This window comes from Ptychodera flava, assembly GCF_041260155.1.
Source record: "Ptychodera flava strain L36383 chromosome 23 unlocalized genomic scaffold, AS_Pfla_20210202 Scaffold_24__1_contigs__length_23054250_pilon, whole genome shotgun sequence".
Taxonomy (NCBI): domain Eukaryota; kingdom Metazoa; phylum Hemichordata; class Enteropneusta; family Ptychoderidae; genus Ptychodera; species Ptychodera flava.
In genome coordinates this window covers 18,295,525-18,314,050 of record NW_027248278.1, presented here as the reverse complement: position 1 = coordinate 18,314,050, position 18,526 = coordinate 18,295,525, and positions in this window count along the sequence as shown.

Here is an 18,526-nt window from a genome sequence, read left to right as displayed (position 1 = left end):
ACTGCAAAGCTACATAGCGTCACTATCGCGTGATCGAGGTACAGTGTTTTGAACAGGATACAGAAACTCTGTAGAGAGAGAAGCGATCGTTGACATGAGCAGTCAATGTACTTCAGCACGTAGTCTGCAGATTGCTGATTGAGAAAATAAACATGTCCTAGTAAAGACCGGAATATTTACGTTCAATCATTTGATATTAATCAAATTTCCAGCTCATACAATAATTAATGATACTGAACCACTTCAAATTTAAAGTAATATTTACTTTATTTTCTTTAAGATTTCCAAGTGAACTGAACAGTTTAAAGAAGGAAAGATGATGTGATTCATGTTATTACATCTGATAGTACAGTGAAACAATCACTCAATTGTGTTTTATATTTTCATTTAAGATGACAGATACACTTTGGTAAAGACATCTATTGCTTACATACAGACTGAGATATTAACAGACATATTGAAAAAATGTAATTTTAACTTTGATGTAAAATTTTTATATGGAAAACATGCACATTGCAAATTCATCTGCAAGTAACTGTAAGGTAGCGATATCATCAGAAACCTAGGTTTATTGCTAGTGGGATATATACAATGGTTTTAATCGGGTTCGAACTCACAACGTACGGTACCCAATCACCCAGTGCAGAAGCCACAGTCCAAAGCCAAAGTCAAAATGTACATAAGGAGTCAGTTGGGAATGTTTCTATATGGCCAAGTGTTAAGCTGACTGCTATAACCAATAAGTGTAGCAAATCATCTTGCAGTTTGCAGTCATGCAAAAAATTAAAGCCCACTGCTTTCTCTATTTGATCCCCTGTGGTGTTTTGATAAACAGTTTGCTAGACAATCTGTTTTACTCAGTTAATCACTTGGCCATATAGAATTATTCAAAGCTGATTTCTTGTATATATTGGGGAATGGGTGTACATAGTTGTATTGCACTACCAATAAGATCTCGCTGTTTTATTCCCATTCTGGTAGTCAAAGAAATCATGATTTTATCCTTCAGCATTTGATTTGCTCTAAGAAAATTGGGGTAAGTTGGTAATAATTTGGGTAGGACAAGTTATTTGAACCACACATTGGATGGCAAGCTTTGTTACATGTGGCACTTTTTTGGGCAAATGAATATCACCTGAGGTTGTTATAAGGGACAATACCTGCAACTTTTAATGGTTTGTAAATGTTTTTATTCTGTTTATCAAATATATTTTCTTGTTTTTTCCTCTTGTTTTTCTCCTTAAACTACATGTATGTTGAAATGTCCAGTATTCAGCTTCAATTAGTTCAAACTGTACATTTGTGTATATTCATTGTGCACCACTGTTGTTTATTCTTATATTATAGTTCATTTGTTAACAATAACAATGGCTTTAATTTGTTCATAGGCTTTGTACAATAGGCTTTGTTCATAAGATAAAGACTAAACATTTCAACATGCTTTAGACAACAGAACAAGAAACTGTAGTTGATAGACAGAACAAAAATACTGCAAATTCATTAAAAGTTACAGCTACTGTCCCTTTTAGGAAGGCACTATTTACTATGATCAGTAGATAAAATAGTATCTGAATAGCAAAATTCATCAAAAGTTACACATACTGTCCCTGTTATGAGGGGTGTAGACAGAAAGATTCAGTTGTGTACGAGCACTCCGGTTCACTGCGACCTCCAACCCTCTAACTACGATGGAAGACACACTGTTTTTGCTGCAGCAAACACAAAGGAATAAACTACCTCCCATAGCTGTCATACTACTACTCTCAAACACTTAAAATTAGTTCAATTTAATTTAAAAATCATGCATTGGGTTATTTACATGCATAATAATGCACTCAGGGATCAAGCCATGTTGGCAATTTGTCAATATACTGTCAATCAACTTGATTGTGAAATATGATTGGTTCCAACAAGATTTTGTTGGAGAACAAGTTTTCAACAGTGTGCCTTCAGCCGTAGTAAGGGTTGCGCCGGAGCATCCACATGACTGAATCTTTCAGTTCTAAGGATGCCATTTACTACAACCAGTAAATAAGATAGTAGCTGAGATCATTAGTAGAGAATTATATATATTATAGCCCAAACATGGGATTACGTGCCCGAGGGTAGATGGACCATTTGCCCAACGTAAGGAGGGCAAATGGTCTCCTGCCCCGAGGGTACATAGTCCCTTGTTTGGGCTATAATGTTTTTATTACATGCCTGTCTTACTCAGTTTGCACCAAAAATATTGACGTTTATTGGCAAATTATAGTCAAATGCTTTATTTTCATTTTAGACAAAAAAACTGTTAAAAATAGACCAATTTTCATCATCGAATGGCGCATTGATACATTTAAGCAACTATTATGTGGTTTATCAATATTTTTATGCGAAATTTTCCAAAAACCAGATTTTCTGATTTTTCAAGACTTTTACAGCCAAAAGTTTTCAAGTTGAAAATAGTTCCGGTTCACTTTCAGTCCAGTGATGACTATGCGGCCTGCGACGTAATCGACAAGTTACCATTGAATCCTATGGAGCACGCGACATTCGATATACGAGGCATGTTATAATACTTATCAGAACATCAATGTTGCCAGAATGACTAGTAATTACATATGTCTGATATACATGTAGTTTTCAGTCAGTAAAATACAAAGATCACAATCCCTTTTCTAGTTTTTGTAATTGTTTTAATTCCTCCAATTTTATGTCTGTCCCCAATTTTGCATTGGTATAAGTAGATGTATGCTCTCTGGTAAGTACCAATGGCAGTAGTCTCGTAACCCTGTATGAAAATTAATCAAATTTCCCATGGGGCAGTAATATTTCATGCAGGTAGAACCATCAATTGATCAGAGTAAATAGCGCCCTCAACCTACCTTTGTGTGAAAGACCGTAACATTTGTGAAAATACAGTGTTGCTGGTATAAAATCGCAAGAATGCTGATACTTCAAAAGTCAGAAATCCATTCCATTGTTACTTAAAAAATAGTAAAGTTTGAATGACTGTGGCAGTTATTTGAATTTTCAATGATTGTTTAAATATACAAATGTACAAATAGAGTTGTATTTTTCTTTATTATATAGAATGCTTTACACATGTATGTAGGTACCTGTAAAGTGTGTATTCATTAGTTCTTGTACAGTGTGTCTGATAAACTACATTGCAGTTGTGCTATCAAGGGGCATCAGCTTTGTTTGTCTGCATGTGGTAAATAAAGCTGTGCTGTCAGGGAATACAGTATACTAAAATTATTCTTCAACATTTGTATGCAAGTATAAAGTGTTTTAGAACTGACTATGCTCTGATAAAAGTATTCAACAAAGTCAGTGAACATCAACTGGTAATGCTAAAACCATCACATATAACAATCAATGTAATGTGGTACAGTAATTGCATCATTTGCTATAGGTTTGTCATGCAATACTGCTAGTATTATGACATTTTGTAGTCTACTGTCTAGCCATACTCATTTTCCATGTCTGCCTGCTGAGGAGATTCATATATACTGTCAATAGTATTATGATGTTATTCCCAGGAAAAAAAACTTGCATGTACAGCAACATTCATGAAAATACTCTGCATAGTGCAGGTGGCATGCCAGAGTTCATTAATTTCTGTCATATTTCATATTTTTGTTAACTTGTCCATGTTAAGTCAGGTACTGCATTTTAAATCTGATACGCTGTTGTTGCTAGGTATACATGTGTCAGTCAAGTTATGATGTCAAGAAAACACTGGGCAAATTAATGGATCATTGCATGGGAGGTTGTACGGAAATGCTCCATGACTAAAGTATAGTAGTTCATCCTCACCGAGAGAGACATTTCTGATAAAATCTTCGTATGAAAATTTGACACTATTCTGTAACTTTTGTTTCAAGACATCTACTGGTAAGTGATTGATTGAATTACTACTTTTTAGTACTATTCTTGTATGGTCCTCATTGTATACAAGACTGTATCCTATGTAGGTGGATACAGACTTAATGTTACCAACATTTATTTTAAATCCAAACTTATTAAATATGTTAAAAAGTTCTGTATTTGACAAGTAGTGTCTGTCATCAAAATAACAGTTCAGTGAATGACATATTCCATCACAACAATCAAAAATAAATTTGTGTTTGTCATCATAAAAACATGTGAAAATACCAAAATTATCATGAATGACATTGTATGTGTCAGGAACTGAAAATGTTGATGGAACTGCTACATCCATAATCAATTCAACGGAGCAATTGATGTCAAGTGGTAATTGGCGGAAATAAACATCATTCATTATTGTATTTTTCAACTGTATCGGAAGTTCTTGTTCACTTAAATTCAAGCTTCCTTTTAGTAACAGAGATGAAACAATCTGCACACAGATTCTTTTCAGAGAAAAAACCATGTTTCCTAGAAGAGACAAAATAACATTTAAAAAGAAACATTAAATACCTGTTACATTATTTTTTCATTCATTAAGTGAGATGTATCTGTACTCGGCCTTGACATTACTGTATGCAAGTAGTGACTGAAGTTCATATTTCAGCTGCATGGCTAGCTTGCTTGATATGACAAGAAATGAGTAGTATCCAAATAACTGACTTATAGACAGCAACTTGACATAGGAATTTGGCTTCAAGGGTGGTCAAGTGCAAATTAGCCATTTTCATGACCTCATAATGACCTCCTAGCCTTGTACTTCCGTTGGTACAAATGTACCAATTTAATAAAAACTTCTACAAAAACTCCATAAATTTGGTTGTATTCTCTTGGTTATGGGCTGAATTATTATTGCAATTCAATTCCTGTCAAAATTTTACATGATTCTTTTCAAAGTCAACAGAAAAACAACTACATTGTCACAATTTTTTACTTGACATCTTTGCAATATTTCTATCATAGAATTACATGTTCACCAATTATGCAAAAACAGGGATTGTGTTGATATGACCTTATTAAATTCTAATTTTGATTCATGTGCATTGAAGAATTAAGAAATTCATACCGTAGGAAAATGGCATTTCCTTCAGTCTCATTGATTGTACATTTTCACCCACAATATTCTATGTAAAGGCAAAGTGTTGTGATTTGTTTTATTAGAATAAATATTAGACATAACATTTGTTTATGTATGCAGCTCAGATAAAGCTACTGTAAATGTCAGTGCTCATTACAACACAGGAAGTGTGTGCTTGTGTGTGTGTGAAATGTTAGATGTAAGAAGTACATGGGTATTCTGCAGTGAATGAACACTGTCATTAACGTTGTCTGAGAGAAGGCTTTCACTGTTGAACCATATAAACAATGTTACTTCCTCTATTAATCCTTTAAGTGCCATAGACTTTACATGTAAAAGACCCCCTAGGCCCAGGACTTTTTTACATTGGCTTGGTACCGGTATGTGTACATACTAACATGCATTCAGAATAAACATGACCCATACAACATATGTCAACAAATTTATCACACAAAATGATTTTTCCTTGTAAAAGCAACAAATTTACATAATTAAACAGTGTATTAAAACAAGCATGGGATAACATTAGGTAGTACAGAGAAGGGGTCTGTCTGTGCATATATTGACGTGGCCTGGGGATGCAGAAGTGCATGTCTATGTATACATAGACATGGCCATTCAAGGGCTAAGTTGTTGGAAAATAATTGTGGACAGTACCATATTTTTTTAAAATAGCATTATTTAACTTCATAGCCTAAATTTTACCAGTCACTGATTTTGAAACTTTGACACTTTTTAAGCTTTGTTTTGGGAAGGTTTTGTGTTAAACGTTTGTTTTTATGAATTTCTTGGATCCTTACCTTTTTGATCAAATTACTTTCTTCTGGTCTCTCTCTCAATAGTATGTTTGTTTCTGTTGCATAACGGTAGAACAAGATCCACATTCTGAAAGAAAAAAAAAGTGTAGCTAAAAGTACAAGTTATTCAATAGAGGGCGGGCTTTCAGTGTCAAAGAGATCCCCCCCGAAAAAACTCACACCAAATTAGCAGCATGCCAAAGGAAAGTAAAGCTGCTTATCAGATATTTGCTCCATTTAATCTTCTTTCTTTCTTGGGTGTAGTTTTTGTGCCATACTATAGTTTCCATGTGTTTCTTAGATCCTTACCTTTCCAATCAAACTGGTTTCTCCTGATAATTGCAGTAATTATGTTTGTTTCTTTTGCTCTGCTGTCCACTTCGAATTTGGTTTGTTTCTTTGAATAACATCAAGGTTTCACATCTGCATTCTGAAAAAGTAAAGAAGTAAAATCGTTTATGACTGCACAGAAATTCATTTGGCCAACCCCCACCCCAAACCTCAGCAATTAGGCCCGAGGTTTTTTGTACGGTAAACATCGATCTTTTTATGTCGTCCCCGTAGTACTGTATATACGTTAGGCCTACTGAGAATCGCGCGACCAACCTAGAATTTGAAAGAAAAATTTATGACGCATTTTTTCTGGCATTCAACACCTTAAAACTTATCGCAAATATATCCCCTACATGTTTGGATTCATTCTGATGTAAAATTTCAAACTTTTTCAAACTTACCTCGTAAGCGTCTCACTGGCATTGCAGAATAAACATTTTTCTGCATTTCGCATGTTTTGCCCTCCCAGTGTAGTCTGCCTACAATGTGAACATGCGCAATTGAGGCTAAGTGCGCGTGAATGTGTGTCTCGTGCGTGCATGTCGTTGAGTTTTAATGTTGACAGAAACTGGAATTACTGTGGAGAATATTTTTAGGACATCACATATGAGTCTCTAAGGTAACAAGTAGGACGTTTAGGAAATCCTTTCAGAAAGTTAACGTCGCCTGTGGCCATTTTGTGGAGTATAGGTTTATACGTACCTGGACTGGAGCGTATACACAGTATTTCTGCTGCATACTGTACATGTTGCCGGATAATATGCGATGGAATTTTGCGTTTCACGTCGTTCAATCATTCAGATGGAAATGCCGCCCTTCTCCAAACTGAAAAAATCAGGGTGAAAGACTTTGGAATGCTAACTCTTATATTAATATGACGCAATTTAATGAGAAGACATTTGTATTCGAGCACAGCTACAGTTTTTGATTCGAGAACTCTCATCATGGCGGATTCACTGAAACAGTCAGTTGTATTTAACAATCAAGAGGGTGAGTCGAATTTTTTCCTATGTCCATGTAGCACTTGTGCAAAAATAAGCGAATTCACAGGCCTTTGGCGAATCAATAAATGCGTTTTCATCAAGCTGAAAGGTGGAAAGATTAATTATTTTTGTCGCATGTCAATAGTTTGATATGACTATCGTCTTTGTACTGGCTCTTCCATTGTGTTACAGGTCAAATTCTTATTCCCCAGGTTGAATCATATGTGTAGAGATTTTTATAGAAACTATTCCATAGCTATTTACATTTCTTTATCACTTTCTGTGGTTTTGCGGTTTCCTGTTTTTGTTAGCCGATTAGTCGGCACTAGCCAAAACAACTAGTCTTTGCGGTTTTCTACAATGTGAGTTGGCACACGCCAAAACGATTAATCTATATTGTGCTCGTATTTCTGGGCACGTTTAGTGTCACTGTTTACCTCTGGTTGGTTAGCAACTGCAGTTTAATTGACAGCCGATTCTTTATATTTAGGGTAAATTGTTGCAATAAATGTTTCCTACGACGTTCGTACAAGTGAGAAATGAGGCAAAATTATTGAGTGAGGGTTGATGGTGAGTTGAATTTTATTTGAAGCCTGTATGTCAAGTAGGGCAGTATTAAACATGAAACATTTAACTTGTAATATTTCCCCCTTGTCTTGGCCTGCTGGGTTTAAGAAAATGTTTAAAGGTACAGGCATTATGTTCATATTTAGCCATTGCTACCATGGAAAGGGATCTAGCTAATCATAGAGTTTATGGGGTCACGCCAGGTCACACAAAAATGCACCACTACATGGTCATAATTTTACTATAGTTAAACAATCAGAAATAATTTGTCTTCATTATTCTTCCCGGAATAAGGCAAAGAAATCAAAATAAATTATTTTAAAATGAATATTGATACGTCATTAATTATAAATCCATAAAATAAATAAATACCAGTGAATCATGTTTTAAATTAAAAAAAAACCTGTGCACTACTGTTACTGCTTGTGATAAATAATGGTGCATTGGGTGCTAAGGGGTTCATAAAATTAATTTCAGATACTAGTAGAATCAATCTTAGCACATAAAGACATAAACTTAATTCGATTAATTCGATTAATGCATAATAAGTTAGTAATATACTATATAACACTTATTTGGGATGACTGCATGAAACAAAATTAAAATTGCTTGAAAAATTATTTCTGGTATATATAAAATTAATTCTAACACACTAAAATTGACGGAAAACATAATTTTGACCAGAATGGCACCAATATACATTATCTTTATTATCATACACCTGCATCTGCAATCTATGGAGTTTCTTCGTACAGTAAATTTCGGTATCGGAGGACGCAGAGTCCAATAACTTTGACCCGGAGTACAATAACTTTTGGTGTTATTGGACGCTATTTGACCTCTGACCTCAAAACACCACAACGTCAATGCGGGGAAAAAGGAGAGATGATTTTAAGTTTTTAAAAAACATACTTCTAAACATTTAGTACTTTACAACGTTTGTAGTGGTGAATCAAAAGCCTGTGAATTATGCTGCCGACCTACAATTTCTAACATGTACACTGCGCTGCGCGGGTTTGAAATTTCGTTCTGTGTGTTTAGCGCACGCGCTGAACGCGTTCTCATTTTGCTCGCGACAGGTATCCCCAAAACGCTTTAATTTTGACTTTTTTTGCGGTAGAATTGGACTAAAAAAGGTGTATAACAATAAGGTTATTCCCAAAATACCGGGATTTATGTCCGAATACATCGTATGCTTCAGTATTGTCCTCGAAGCTACGCGTCTCGGACAATATACCTCCGCTGCACGATGTACTCCGACATAAATCCCGGTATTTTGGGAATAACCTTATATTATTCTTCCTAGAATGAAGGCAAAGAAATTACAATTATTATTATTATTATAGAACTTTGGTGTGCTGACCAGAAAAACCCTTATGATCAATTTTTTACATCAATCGATAGTTCTTTAATAGGAATTAGGGAAAAAGTAACATTTTCAATCCCAAAATAGTCACCATGGCAACTTGAAACATTAAAATAAGACTGCTTTTTGTGTTCTCTGACCCTAACTCCCCCACTAGGTAATTTTCATATCAATCAAAGTAACTTTTCATGGGATATTAGAAAAACTGAAATTTTCAACCCCTAAAATGGTTACCATGGAAACATGGGGCAGTGAAATCGATATCATATTTGGTCTTTTCGACCCAAAATACCCTTATGGTGAAATTTTCACGGAAATTGAACCTATTATTATTCGCATTATTATTTCTATATAATACTTATATTAATTATTATTATTATTATTATTATTATTATTATTATTATTATTATTACAAGTTTAGGGGCTATAAGTATTATATAGAAATCTAATAACAATTCATTGAAGCTGTGGGAATTCTGAAAAAAGGTGTTGTTTATTTTAATTTTGTCAATAGTAGTGACTTCTAATTGTTGTACGTATGTTCTCTCCGTCCAGTTAGATAGGTGTTTCTTTTGACATCACTACCGTTATTAATATTCACATACTTGCAAAAAACAAGAGTCGTTGTGTCTGGCAGTGCGTGCTCACAGCTGCTGAGCTGCACAGCGTAGCCTTCGATTGCAGGCCCATCGTGGCAGTCGTGGGCGCCCACAAACAAGGCACAGCGACTGGGGAGAGTCTATGTTAGTGGAATGTTAAACGTACCTTCAGCGTGGTATTTGTAGTTGTGGCGAAAACCATAAACCCTCTCCCTGGGCTGACGTTGATGGTTTTTTTTGTTCATGTGCATTTACTGTAAGCAATCGAGGAAGTTTTGGGATGGAAATAGAGCAAAAGCATGAGTTTTTCCGCGAAATCTGTGCTGCAAATATAACTTCACGCATGCGCACTCGTTTGCCAGTGTAGTCTGCCTATATGAGCATGCGCAATTGAGTCTACTTGCGCGTGAATGTGTCTTCTGTACACTACGTCTCGTTCGTGCTATAATCATGTCGTTGAGCTTTGCATGTCAACAGAGACTGGAATTACAGCAGAGAATACCTTTCAAGATTTCACATGTGAGTCTCCAAGGTAACAAGTAGGACGTTTAGGAAATCCTTTCAGAAAGTTCACGCCGCCTGAGGCCTTTTTGTGGAGCATAAGCTTATACGTACCTGGAGAGTATACCGTATTTATACTATACATATTGCCGGATTGTATGCGATGGAATTATGCGTTTCACGTCGTTCAATCGTTCAGATGGAAATGCCGCCCTTCTCCAAACTTTGAAAAATTAGGGTGACAGACTTTGGAATGCTAACTCTTGTATAACAATGACGTAATTTAATGAGAAGACATTTGTATTCGAGCACGGCAACAGTTTTTGATTTGAGAACTCTCATCATATCGGATTCACTGAAACAGTGAGTATTCAACAATTTTTTCCTATGTCCATGTAGCACTTGTGCAAAAATAAGCGAATCCACAGGCCTTTGGCGAATCAATAAATGCGTTTTTCACCAAGCTGAAAGGTTGAAAGATGCGTCCGTCACTTTGGGACGAGCTAGATAAATGCAGTCAAACCCAGCTGGGCATAGAAATTTGCCATAGTATGACTTTGTTCTGGAGACGACCGGCCGTGCCGTGGAACTTTGCAACAATGTTTCAATATCTGAACTGACGTACTTGAATGACAGGAACAGGAAACGATGGCCAATAAAACGCATTCTCGTTGCATTTTGATAATGATGTATTAATCACAATGACACGGAAATTATGCCTCCTCCCAACAAAAGGGCCATAGTCTATTTTTGCCCTGCCACAGTATGTCTTAGTGCTGATGAAAAGGCCATATTGTTTTCATGTTGTCATGGCGACTTTTAAAATTTGCATACAACTCTGAGAGTGAAACGTGTTCATAGGTCACAAAACTCCCACTGCCATCCATTATACCTGTTTCCTTGGGTAAAAGGTTTGCAAGTATACACATCAAAAGACTAGAAAATTCACTTCATTGGGATAATCTTATCTGGTTAACGAAAAAAGATACCCCTGATCTTCAGAAAATGGTAACCCAAGAGGACTACCAGGATAAAAAGTTAATTTTGAGCCCTGGGCAGTAATAACATGAAACATTTAACTTGTAATATTTACCCCTTGTCTTGGCCTGCTGGGTTTAAAAAATGTTTAAAGGTATACAGGGACCATGTTCAAATTTAGCCATTGCTACCATGGAAAGGGGAGATCTAGCAAATCATATAGTTTATGGGGTCACGCCAGGTCACACAAAAAGTAATGTACCAGTACATGGCCATAATTTTATTTTAGTTAAACAATCAGAAAAAATTTATCTTCATTATTCTTCCTGGAATGAGGCAAAGAAATCAAAATAAATCATAACAAAATGAACATTAATTCGTCGTTAATTATAAATCCATAAAATAAATAAGTACCACTGAATTATGTTTTAATAAAACAACAAAAAAAAAAAAACTGTGCGCTACTGTTCCTGCTTGTGATAATAATGGTACATTGGTTGATAAGGGGAACTGGGTTCGGATACTAGTAGAATTAATAAACTGAAAGCCCCAGTATTTGTAACTTTTAACAATTTTTTTCATATTTTTATTAAAATGACATCCTCAGTATGTGAAAGTAGACCATAATTAATACTGAATCGCATGATTTGCATGCCCAGCCCGCCTCACGATTAACAGTAAAAGGAGTGAAAAATGACTTCTTGTCCGGACCAGTAGTCAGCTTTGTTGACACACGAAACGAAACGTAATCACACCACCGCGCATGCTCAACCACATCTATGCAAGTTTTACTGTGGCGTCCGTAGAAACTTACGCTCTTCGAAAAGGTCTGGTCCATCGAAACTGGAGACTGAGCTAAAACGCGCGAAAGTTGGGCGAAATACCAGAAAGATATAAATATGTAAGTGTTCACAGATTGTTCCGACTATAATGAGCCGTGCAAACAAACGTCTTGAACAGCTAAACTAACGATTGAGGCAGTCGATGGTGAGCTTCACTTCATGCACTGCATTGCACGTTGTGACCGACGGTACGGAGATCAAGTTTGGTGAATGAATTGAGAGAGAAAAACATATATGAATAAAAATTCAACACTTCACCATTGTAATCATTGAACTAGTCGTTTCTTCCATTATGGAGTATAATGAAAATTTCGTTGAAAATAAATGACGGGACTGATTCTGCTCCGTCTACTCAAACGAAGTTTTGTGTACGGCCAGGCTACGCTGCAGGCAACACAGCCTATCAGTATCAACTTCGCATATCGTTGCCGTAATTGATAACGCTCAGAAAGGAAAAATTATATCTTGAATGCAGTAAAAAAGTCATACTTATTAAATTTAAAAGTATAATATTATCCAAATAATATCGAACGTAACGGGTATCTAATCCTCACAAGGATTACAGTAGTACAATAGCTGCGATGCAATGGAGCTCCAGGCATGGTAGAAGTTCGAACACAAGAGAGATCCCGGCCTCACTGCAAAGTCGTCCCTTGCACACCCGGCCCGACGGCAAACTAGCCTCTTGGTTTGATTCTGTTGTTTACATATTTTTGTATAAAATTCATGATACATATATCATGTGTGTCTGACTTTCACAACTGTATAATTTGCTTAGAACTCTGATTTTGGCTGTAGTCTACAGACGATCGCAGGGAGCTAAGGCAGGCCCTAAATTTGCATGGACAATGCCCGGGACAATTATACACGCAGCTCGATGGGCTATTGACAAAGGTTGAGACGACCCAAACTAGCCAAAATTAGCCAAACCACCATAAACCACCATAAACGACCCATATCATCAAGTAAACGACCTAAAATAAGCACAGGGATGAAATATGTCTCAGATTTCTGGAGAAACCGCCCCAAAAACGGCGAAAACCAGCCGGCATTTTCGATCATTGCAAATTCTATACATGCCATCAACGAGTTAAGGGTTCGGTTTGTTCTTCAATAGAGGGCGCTGTGCAAGATTGTTACTGCTTTTACAACGTAAAGTGTAGCACAGGAATTTCCCCGTTGTCGTGTTTAGTGGCTTACCAAGGAATGAGATCAAAGTTTTTAGTTTATTACATTTTTACAGCTCATTCACATTTTTTTGATACCAACATTAATTTATTTGAATAAATTCTACAAACCAATATTAAGATAACATGTGCCGTGGCCCTGGTTCCATACATGTACATACACTACCTGCATATATGTGCATGCATGCATGCATGCACACAAACATATATATGCGTGCATTCAGGTTACCATGGAAAGTTGAAGATCTAGCAAATAACAGATTAAGTGGGTGGTCGCTTAAAAAAAAGCGCCCCCACATGGCCATATTGATACAAGGGCATATTACAGGAAACATGCATGTCTACATTTATATGTGGAGACACACACACATACATACATACATACATACATACATACATACATACATACATACATACATACATACATACATACATACATACACATATACATGCATGCATGCATATACACACACATACATACATACATACATACATACATACATACATACATACATACATACATACATACATACATACATACATAGATCTGACAGAATAGATGGCATTGATGGAAAATCATTAAAGAGTCTCTCTTGGAGCAAAAAAAAAGCGCAAAATCTTCAAAACATAGTTAAACACTAAAAATCGTAGAACTTAACCTTTTTTTCACTCACCTGCACATTATTGGCCGGTGAATGAGAGTCTGGAGACCACATGTTTTCGAAAATTCGTCAATTATGCCCCACTAGCACTGCACTGCACAAAGTTTGAAAAAGCGCCCTCCTTCGGTGAGCCCAGTTACGATGCTGAAGTTATTTTCGTTTTCAGTTGTGTCATCGAAATGAGCCCACAACTTGGTAATTGATAGTACCAACAACATGGCTGCCCGCAATTCTGTCGACGGTTTCTCCAGAAGGTGGAGTTTTATTGTATCCCTGAATACCTAGAATGTTTGTTTTAGGTCGTTTACTTGATGATATGGGTCGTTTTTGGTGGTTTATGCTGGTTTGGCTAATTTTGGCTAGTTTGGGTCGTCTCAACCTTTGTCAATAGCCAGCTGAGAAAGTCATTCATGTCATAAACCTAAATGAAGTGATCAATACAAAACTTTTAAACATCACTGGTTCTGAAAATTTATGATCAATGGTTCTGACCTACGGATTTTACACTGCGGGCGTTTTTTTGTGTTTGGCCGGCTGCTAGTCCTGTAAGGCTGTACTAAATGGAGGTAGTACACTGTACAAGTGCAGCCGGGCCGGGCCGAGATGGTTTGGGGCCTGCAGCAAGGTAAGTTGACAGCGTCCATTGCAGAATGCCGCATGTCATCCTTTCGTGTTTGGGAGGAAATTTACCGCTGTATTCAGAATGCCTTTTTACCAGTATAAAAGCTCAAAAACTGATGCATCAAGAGCCAAGAGTCTGTAAATTTCTTAGCATTAGCTCCATTGTTTATTCTTAATTTTCGCTGAGATACAGCCGTGCGTATACTGGTCCCGATCGTTCTGACTCAGGCGTTCACAGCTGTTTAGGGAGCCGTCATTATTTACGACCTGGGGGTCGGAGTAATTACATTAGAAACTCCGAAATTTTGAGTCACACCCCAGCCAACCATGATGACTTTGAGTAACCCCCTCTCTAACAGAAAGTTTGGCTTACCTGAGCCCATGTAACAATATGTAGATATAAAAGCTCACCTAACATACAGTCTCCGACCATATAGTATTGTTCAATTTGGATGGGTAGCATGTCATTATGGCATGGTTAAATGTCCAAATGATTGTTGAACACAAGTCAATTAAAATATACATTTCCATGATAATATAAAGGATGAATTCACAATAGTTCAGTTTTGTCCTAGATCCTGTGCACTTATAGTGATATCTGTCGAGAACATTTCTCCATGACCCAGCCTCTCCTTTCACATCTGGTAACGACTGTAGAAAACTACTGTGTGACATCATCACCACTGTCGATCCTCATCTTTATTGTCGCTGGTGCAATTGAGTACATGAACAACGATATCATTCTCATCGTCACTATCTTCTCTTTCATAATAAGTATTGCTAGTAGTAGCAGCTACTTGTAGTTTTTTGCCTTGCTTCATCTAGTTGATATTTATTGTTCTGTTAAAGTATTTATTTCCTTTTCATTCAAAATGTATCAGAGTAAAATATACATTATCAATTAATCATTATGTCATTGAGGACAGAGTAAGACGAAGAAGAAACATTTTGAGCACCCCCTTATTAGCTTTCAATTTTTGAATGACCCCAGGTCGTAAATACTGACGGTTCCCTTACTTGCTGCCAAAGGCCATCGCGTTCACTGCATTCGACAGTCTACCATACTTTGCCAAACTATGTTGCTTCGATTTCGTAATCACCTTGCCGCTAAAGCAACAATCAGCTTAAATTTATTACTTCAAGTAACTCAATTTTGATAGTTATTTGCCAACAGAAGTGAGCCAAGTGTATATAGTGTCGTCTTGATTTTACATCGGTACCTGGAGTTCTGCAGGGTGCACATCGGTACACTGCCGACTGCAGTTTGAATAATCCGTATATAACGCACACTGTACCAGAATAGAATGTCAGCCTCCTCTGTCAAAGTTCTGTATCCTCTGAAACACAGTAGCAGTACGTATTTGAACAGAGAAGAACAAAATAAAACCGTTCGCAGCTCATTCAGCCGGCGACCATGGGCGGTTACTCAGGCAGTGTGCGTGGCATCGGCGTTCTCGGTCACGTGCACAGCCTACAAGTTGTCAACAAACCCGCGCGGCAATCCAACTCAATCAGGCAATATTTAGCGTTTGTATGTCACTACAGGAGCACAAATTTGGCTTATTTCTTTACTGAACAACATTTCACAATGGATGTAAGAGAATAAAATGTAATTTCGAACATAAAAAGGTTAAAATTTACAAATACTGGGGCTTTAATTCGAGGAATGCCTAATAAGTTAGTACTATACTATATAACATTTGTTTGGGATGACTGTATGAAACAAAATTAAAAATGCTTGAAAAATTATTTCTAGTCTAAAAAAAAATTATTCAACACACTAAAATTAATGGAAAACAATTTTGACCAGAATGGCCCAATATACATTATCTTTATTATTCTTCCTAGAATGAAGGCAAAGAAATTACAATTATTATTATTATAGAACAAATGTTAAAAGTTGTTACTTAGAAATCCATAAAATAAATAAAAAACAGTAAATTATGTTTTAACATAGATCCTCTCAAGGGTCTATGGTTTTAAATAAAAAAAACTGTGGTTAACAAAATGGTTACCATGGCAACATAAAACAAAAATGAACATGGAGTTCATGCTGTGATAAATACACTTAGGAGAACATTTGCATAGTAACTGGGATTACTTTTAATGGAATTTGGAAAAAAAATTGAAATTTAAAATGCAAATAGGTTACTATGGAAACACAGGGCAGTAAAAATGGATATCATATTTTGTCTGTCTACCCCAAAATATCCCTTTGGTATAATATTTCTGTTGATTACTGGATCTTTACACTGGATATTTGGTCTTTCTAACCCAAAATATCCCTTTGATATAACACATTCTGTTGATTACTGGATTTTAGGTGGAATCTTTGAAAAACTGGTAATTTTTACTCCTGAATGGTTGCCATGGAAACATCTCACATTAAAATGAGTGTGATATTTTTGGTGTTCTAACCAGAAAAACCCTTATTATCAATTTTTTACATCAATCAATAGTTCTTTAATAGGAATTAGGGAAAAAGTAACATTTTCAATCCCAAAATAGTTACCATGGCAACTCGAAACATTAAAATAAGTCTGGTTTTTGTGTTCTCTGACCCGAACTCCCCCACCAGATAATTTTCATATCAATCAAAGTAACTTTTCGTGGGATGTTAAAAGAACTGAAATTTTCAACCCCTAAAATGGTTACCATGGAAACATGGGGCAGTGAAATTGATATCATATTTGGTCTTTTTGACCCAAAATACACTTATTATGAAATTTTCACGGAAATTGAACCTATTATTATTCGCGTTATTATTTCTATATAATACTTATATTAATTATTATTATTATTATTATTATATTATTATTATTATTATTATTACAAGTTTAGGGGCTATAAGGGCTGGTCAGTTTCTTCAGCCTGGGGGGGGGGGGCGGTGGATTCATGGGGGTCACCCTGTTTTTGACTTTGGTGATGGGGGTCACCTTTTTTTTTAAATGCCCAATAGGGGGGGGGGGGGTCAGTGTGTTTTTGAATTTTGACACAGGCTCATCATTGCCTAAAATGCTAGTGTCAGCCACAAATTTCATTATTCAGTTGTATTTTTCAGCGCGCCCTTCGGGCGCGTAACTTAATAATCAGTCATATTTTTCAGCACACCCCAACTTTAACATATCAAGCATACATACATCAAGATATCTGTATGTTCAATATTTTCAGCGTGCTCTTCAAGCTCATTACTTTAATATATATCAGACATTTTTCAGCATGCCGTTCAGGTGCATGACTTTAATATACAAGGCATATATATCAGAGATATCAGGATGTTTCATATTTTTCGGCGCGCCCTTCGGGCGCCATACTTTAATAATCAGACATATCTTGATGTTTGCTAAGTGAAAGTGTACCATTATGAAATCTGCATTTCATATGAAAAGGATGACAAATTTCTGATACTTTTCTGTTCTCTCTATGAGAATTCAGTATGAGAAAGCAACATGCACAAATATTTCACAATATATATTTGATACAGTGACTTATTTTAGAGATAGAAAAATGACAAGATATCTTTCCTTCTCATTGATGCAATTATTTTCCTTTGTGTCACAGGTTTTCTGTAGAAAGATGCTTTTTTATGAACAAAATAACAGTTAAAAAGGCAGTTTTGTCATTATTAGCTGTGCTTTTATGGTTTCAATGTTACAAGAAAAGGTCCTCTCAGACACTGTACACATCAGATTTGGCTAAAAAAGCTCTCTATGGCTCCTCAGGAGATTTAATTGGATGGTTGGCAAGTCTTAACACCCATCAAAGTTTTTGATTCACTGCTTTTTCCTCTTTGATATTAATGATTGACATCCATTTCTGTACAACAGTTCAGGACATCTGGTTAAGCATAGAAAGTGTGAAATACATTCAAAGCTCATTCAAAATAAAGCTCATTCAAAATGTACTGTATTCAAACTTTAAGATTGACACTTTGAAATTCCTATCTTACAACTGATATGTCAACAATTTCATTAAAACACAGAATGACTATTTGAAATATAAATATATGTAAAATGTAAAATGTAAAATATAGTATATATATATATAATATATATATATATATATATATATATATATATATATATATATATATATATATA